General features: G+C 47.5%; 1 pseudogene; it reads right to left on the minus strand.

The window, feature by feature from the left end:
• Window positions 1–2,780: 2,780 nt before the first annotated feature.
• Window positions 2,781–4,506, minus strand: LOC115365018 (uncharacterized; annotated as a pseudogene).
• Window positions 4,507–7,338: the final 2,832 nt, after the last annotated feature.

Consider the following 7,338-nt stretch of genomic DNA (forward strand, 5'->3'; position numbering starts at 1 on the left):
CAGACTATATTTTAGCTGTAAAAGCAGATAAATACTGTCAAAAGGAAACTTGAAGATATTTCCATGTCAACAAATATCCACCTGCTATGTTTAGAATGACTGGGAGGAAAAAGGTTTATTTCCTAAAAGATTTCAAAGTCAAAGTCAAAAGTCAAAGTAGCCTATTTATTGTCATGGGAACAGAAGAAACAAGTTCCCTGCCCAATGAAATTCTTACTTTGCTGCCCACAATGAATGCCAGTTGAACAATAATAATAATAGTAAAAAAAAAAAAAAAAAAAATGCAATACAATAATAGTAGAAAATACAACATACAAGAAATATAAATGATGCAGAAGAGCATGATAAATTGTATGTACAAATATATGTACAATGTAGGCCTATGTGCAATAATATGTACAGATGTATGTGCAAATGTATATACATATGTGCAACAACAGATCAGCTATGTGTAGCTGTCGGCAAAGTGTGCAAAGTTAGAGTAGAGCAGGTTGGCTCTTTGCATGACATAATGAGCTGGTCATGTGACCACTCCATGTCCACCCATGTGACCATGTGACTACCTTTTAAATACACACCTGTGCACTTTATGCTCTCACACCTCTGAAGAAGATGTAACTCATCGAAATGCGTTGGGTCTCCCGTTTGAATAAAGGATTTTATATTCACACTCCAGAGTGCCTCGGGATCTCCCTCCACAACTGCAGTATACAATCTAACATGACAGTCAGTTCTCTTCTAACCGTGTTTGACATTGACAAGAGCACCTGAGTTCTATTTGTTCCTAACACTTCACAGACTGAGCCTCTGCAGCATTCACCCCCACCCCCTCTTTTCTACATTAATGAGCTGTTGAGAGTCGTGCATGGGAGCGGTGCGGTGGGCCTGCAACACAGTCTGCTTCCCAGGCAGCCTGAGGACTCACAGCAGCAACCTGCAGCTGCCTGAGGCTCTGCCCTCTGCGTCCCGCCGCACGGCGCTGCACCTCTCCGGCAGAGCGCCGTGGAGGAGGAGCGCAAACAGGCCCTCCAAAAAAAAAAAAAAAAGCGTCCTTAAAAAAAAAAAAAATCACCAGTTTTGTAGACTAATATCAGTAGTGGTTTTTGACATGGGCGAGCAACCTGCTCGACATGGGCGTTTTTGACATGGGCATTTTTTTATGTCACGTGGGGGGCGGCACAAGCACCCCAAAAAAAAAAACATCAGTGCCGCAGAGCGGTTTTCTATTATCTATGCAGCTGCAGGCGCCCCTGCTTGCTGAAAAGGTGCCGTGCACAGCATGGCCGACGGTAGTAGTAACATGGAAGGGTGCAAGGCAGTAATTTCACCTAGGGCGGCAACATAGGCAGAACCGCCACTGGGAGGAGGAGGAAGAGGAGGAGTAGGAGTAGGAGTAGGAGTAGGAGTAGGAGGCCCCCGCCACACATGCACCGGACAGTGATATCATTATAAGAAACAAACTGGACAGAATTAGGCTATCAGAGGATGATACATTTGTCTTTGCATTTCTGTTCCCATTCTTTGATTTCCTCTTCATGATTTTTCTTCAGTTTTTCAAATTCCTCTTGAAATGAAGTCTCGTTCGCTCCTCCTCTCGTCTCTGTTCATCTTCATGATGTCTTTTTTCCCACCATTCCTTTCTTTCCTTCTCCCAAGCCTCACGCTGTTTTCTCATCTCTTCTCTACTCTGCTCGAGTTGTTGGTTCACGAGCAAGGACCACACCAACAACAAGATACGTTTGAACAATTTATTTCAAAGTGAATAGTAAACTTGATTGTTGATCTTTGTCGTTCGTCTGCGTGTGGGGAAACTTCACAGGGAATCCCCAAAAAGCTTCTTACTTGAGACAAGACTGAGCAGATCTGAGATCTTTGAGATCTGAACGAATGTAGCGATGATATGCTTGAGAAGACCAGCGGCCCATGATTTGGATTAAATGTTCAGGAATGCCATTACGGGAAGCTGAGGTGGCTGCTCCAATGCGGAAAGAGTGTCCTGAGTAGTGGACTGGGATATGCCAGACATGGAGAGGATATTGCGAAAGTGCTGGTGGAACCAGAAGCAAGTGGCTACGTGTCCGGATTCGGAGACAAACAGGGGATCTGATGATGAAAGGCTCTGGGACTTACGTAATTCCAGGTAGTTTGAAATAGACTCGAAAGGATTCAGATGTGACTGGATTTTGAAGAAAAAGACTGGTGTCGGTTGTCCGGATTGGTTGGTTTTGGTTAGTTTAAGATAGAACACTATGATGTCGTGTGAGAAGTATGTTAAGTCGGAGATGCAAGCATGGCGGCGAGGGTCGAAGTGTAGAGTAGAGGCGGTGAATTCTGAGCATCTGAGGAACCCGAAGAAAGCAAGCAGGAACATGGCTTCCAGAGTTAGGGCCACGTTGGGAGAGGTCAGCTGTAAGGGGAAGACAACAAGGGTTTTGTGCTGGCTCCTGACGTTGGAGGCCTCAGAGGAGGGATGCTACTTGAGGATAACTGGAGGCTAGACCTGGGGAGCCAGTTAGGAGCTTGGAGAAAAAGTGTATACCGCTAAGGTATAATTTTATGGTGAGAGTTCTGATGGCCAATGAGGAATAGGCATAATGAAACTGAGATGAAACTGGTCAAGGTGATGAGGTCGAATGATGGGAAGATTAAGTTGTAGGTTAGGTGATTGTGGAAGCGATGGAAGCACTTCCAAGCAGTCCAATAGGATGACAATATTGAATGTGATAGACTGTTAATGATGGAATTCCTGGATTCGGTGATGAGTGGTATTAAGGCAGGGTTTACAGGTTGAACGTCAGAGCCAAATATGGAGGGACCGGTGTTGGGTTGTTGTCTGCATGAAGGGCCAAGCTTCTGAACTTCTGGAATGAGAAACGGGAGAGAGAGTCAGCGATGGCATTGAAGTGACCGGGAACATGAGCAGCTCGGAGGATGTACTGGTGTGTGACAGAGTGCCAGGTTAGGCGACGCATGAACGGCATAATGGATGAGGAGTTGGAGCGACCTTTGTTGATGATGTCAACGACTGCCAGGTTATCGGAGTAGAGGAGGATGGATCTGCGAGACCATTCGTGGCCCCAGAGGATGGCAGCGACTACAATGGGGTAGATTTCAAAGAGCGCTGAGGATGCTGTCTCACACTCACTCATGAGCTCTGGGGGCCATTCTGCTGCAAACCATCCTCCATCATAGAAACCCCCAAAACCAGCAGATGGCGCAGCATCGGTATACAGATATCGTGAGGGTGAGTCAGATGGTCAACGTAAAAGAAAGTGATCCCGTTCCAGTTAGAGAGGAGGTTGAGCCACAGACGGAGTTCGGCCTGAAGTCCGGCAGGGATGGAATAGAAGCAGCGATGGATAGCAAGTGGGAGATGAAGGCTTTCCCCTGTGGAATGATATGGATGGCGAAGTTGAGGTGGCCTAAGAGGGAGAGAAGTTGACATTTGGTGCAGTGAGGGGCGAGGAGGAAGTTCGAAATCAGGAGGCTGATTTGATTGAGCTTCTCAACCGGAAGAGAAGCTTGCATCAAGTTTGTGTCCAGAGTGATGCTGAGAAATTCCAGAGATGTGGAGGGACCTTCTGTTTTCTCGGCAGACAGAGGCACTCCTAGGTTGGAGAAGACTGCAGTAAGTGTAGCCAAACCCAAAGCTGGTGGTGACGAGGGTGGTGTAATTGTGAGAAAATCGTCAAGGAGATGGACAAGAAATGGAACTTTGTGATTGTTGGACAGAATACAGGAGAGGGCTTTGGAGAGGGTGTCGAAAAGCTTGGGGCTGCTTTTGCACCCAAAAGTGAGTCTGACGGCAAATAGTATTTGCCATGCCAGCGGACGCCAACGAATCACCAAAAGTCAGGGTGGATGGGAAGAACCTTGAAGGCGCTGGTGATGTCCACTTTTGCAAGTCAGGACCTTTTCCCGGCAAGTTTGATTAATGGCATGGTTGATGGAAGCGTACTGAAGGGAGAAGTCTTCGCTTGGGATCAGGCTGCTGATACTGGGGATAGTGCTGCTGTGGGGTGCGGAAAGATCTGTGATGATGCGTTTTTTCCCGGAATATTTCCTGGTTGCAATTCTGAGGGGGCTAATTCTGAAGTTCGGAAATGGGGGATGGGTGAATGGACCGATCATGAAGCCTTCTTTGACTTCTTTAGCAAGGAGGTGATCGATGCACTCTGGGTCGTTAATGGCTGACTGAAGGTTTTTGCATTCATAAGAAGTGGATGGTTGGGTTGAAATCCCAGGGTGAAAGCCCTCTTGAAAGCCTTTGATGAGGAACTGGATGAATGCTGGATCTGGGTGACTTTGAAGTGCTGCAGCTAAGGCAGGGATATTAATCGGCGTGGATGGGTGCTTACCTAGCTTCTGTAGGGTGGGGTTGTGAGGACATGCTGGGCGGGGGTGGCCATCACCACAGAAGGAGCAGACATGGAGGAAGCGGCACTGTGACATGTTGCATCCTGCATTGTTAAAGTTGTTGCAGATGGTCCAACCTCCTTGATGCATGATGGGCCTGCCTTTTTTATCAATGCCTCTGGTTGTGGGAAAGATGACAGATGAGGCTGCTGGTTTTGGAGTTATAGGCGCTGGGGGGGCTGTTGGTGACAAGCGAGAGAAAGCAGGGGCTCTTCTTTGGCTCTGTAATGGCTGAAATGTTTTGGCGTGGGCAAGGATAGAGCAGGAAGAGGCTGGATGGGAAGGTGCTCCGCACAAGGAGCATGGAAGGGCTGCACGGGCGGCAAAGATGCGGCAATAAATTTCATTATCCAGTGTGCCCCAATACGTGTCTTCATTGAATTGATGGAGTCGAGCTGCTGCTTCGGAAGCGAAATGGATGTGATATTGATAAAAGCCATTGCCTCCGAAACGAAGGGCTAAATTTAGGATGATGGCCAGGTAGTCATCCATTTCTTGATGACGGGTCGGGAATTGAGAGCAGATGACATCTTGGAAGAGAGAGAAAGGGTAAGCGAACTCATTTGGGGTGAATTCTCTGGAGCGGGTAGGAAGTCTGTCTTTCAAGTGAAGGTTTCCTTCAGGCCCCTTGAGAAATCTGTCAGTTAGGGGTTGATGAAGGGAAGGCAAGATAAGGAGGGCAAGATCAATGTAATTACCATCAATAATTTGTTTACGGAGATTGGTGGGAACTGGAGAGGGGCGAGAGATGAGGGAATTTAGATGACGGATAGGAGGACGGGCAGTAGACAAGGTAAAGCTGGAAGCCTGGTGAGCTGAGGTAGGCTGGGGAGCAAGGCCTGAGGAAAGGAGAGGAAAACTGGGTGCTGGCATCTCGGTGCCATAACCCCCAGCTATAGCTAGCTGCTGCGACTGCTGGATGTGAGTGGCAGATGGAGCTGGCATCCCGATGCCAGGAGCCCCGAATGGGGGAAACTGCTGCTGTTGCTGGTATAGGGCTTCAGGGGGTGCTGGCATCCCAGTGCCAGAAGCCTGTACTGGAGGAAGCTGTTGCTGTTGCTGGAGTGGGGCTGCAGGGGGCGCTGGCATCCCGGTGCCAGGAGCCTGTGCTTGAGGAAGCTGTTGCTGTTGCTGGAATAGGGCTGCAGGGAGTGCTAGCATCCCGGTGCCATAGGCCCATGCTGGAAGCAGCTGTTGCTGTTAGGACATTAGGATTTGATGACGTCGTGGGCGTGGTGACGTCATCCGGAAATGCTATTCCTTTATGTTTAAGTGTTTTGTGAAGAGCTGCTACTGTCCAGTCGGAGATTTTTGATGGAAACTGACCGTCGGGGGACCTTGCTGGAATGTGGTAGCGATTTGACTTGCTATGTATTGTGATGCCAGAGTTGTTGTCTTGATGGCGGGGAATTTGAGATGTCTTCGAGGCGATGGAGTGGGAGAGTGGCGGCTGCGGCGGCGATGATGGCCTGATCTTTTTTTGCATCAGCCTCTCTTTGCTGGAGCCTCCTCCAGCAAAGAGAGGCCGATGCTTGGGAATTTGGAGGAATCATCCAATGATGATGGTGAACTGGAATAATTTTGGATATTTAGGAGAGATGAGCCGGGCGGGATACAAACTATGGAGCAAACTGTGTTGGCTGGACTGGCTAGGTTCCTGGCCGGATTTTGGGTGGCAGCAAGCGGGGTCTCGGGCACCGAGGCAGCGGAGAGATGCATTTCGTCTGGTGGAACCGCGGAGGAAGGCTGATTGAGACTCTGGGCCTGATAATCCTGATGCTGGTTGAACAAGTCGTCATCTGAAGGGGAGAGGGAAACGAAGTCCATACTGGCGTCAGGTGAGTGGCTGCTGAGTGAGGTTATAAGGCTCTGTTGATAAGTAAATTACTTCAGGTTTTAGGGCGCGAAGTTGCCGGGTCTCTGTTCTCGTGCAGAGTACGAGAGTGACAGAGGAGGAAGGGGTTAGGAGAATTTAAGCAATGCTGGAAGAGGCGTTGCTTAAATACTCCTGAAACTACTCTGATAGCTTCAATCAATACTTTCTTTTTGTTCTGATTCTGATTTTTTTTTGTTCTCCAAGGCTTCAAGTTTTTGTTTCCATTTTCATTCACCGAACATATAGGACTCCTCGTAAACTTTACAGTATGAAACTCAAAGCTAAGCCAAACTGTAAACTATGTTTCACAGGCACAGTAGGTACCTTTTCCCACATGATCTGGGAATGCCCTGGTGTGCAGAGAGTTCTGTCCTTGTTAATGCCCATTCTTATCCCCTTTTCTCCATCTGTTTTTATTTTGGATGATCTTTCTCAGCTTAAATTATAAAAATCCCAAAAGCGTATGTCTTTGGCTGGCCTGACAGCAGCTAAAAAGATGGTTACAACCAGGTGGAAACCTCCTCATACACTAACTCGGCAACAGTGGGTGCTTACTTTCATAGATGTTGCATATATGGAGCTGTCTCCAGCATGTGTCCATGGGGCGAAGGAGGAAGTGATTATGCGCTGGGCTCAAACAGTGGAGGATCCCAAAAAAGAATAATTAGATAGAATAATATTATTATTCTATCTAATTATTGACTTTCAGTCTGTGGACAATTCATTTCTATTACTAACCACAAGAGGGCGATAATGAGTATACTATTGCGCTGATGTCATGAACCTGCCCTGCGTTCCAAATCGCATACTTATACTTTTTACTTTTAGTATGTACTGCAGCTGCCCTTACAAAGTATGTAGTTTAGTATGAAATATGCATGCGTATGCATACTATTAGGACACACTACATACATCATCCCTGCAGTCCGACCCTCTTGTTCACTTCCGCCGCCATCCATAGCGGCAAATTTGAATGTTGTCAAAATGGCGGTGCTGTTTCATACTGCGCTGTCCTCTGTCATATTTCTGATCTTCTGTCTTCCTGT

This window comes from Myripristis murdjan, chromosome 9 (assembly GCF_902150065.1).
Source record: "Myripristis murdjan chromosome 9, fMyrMur1.1, whole genome shotgun sequence".
Lineage (NCBI taxonomy): Eukaryota > Metazoa > Chordata > Actinopteri > Holocentriformes > Holocentridae > Myripristis > Myripristis murdjan.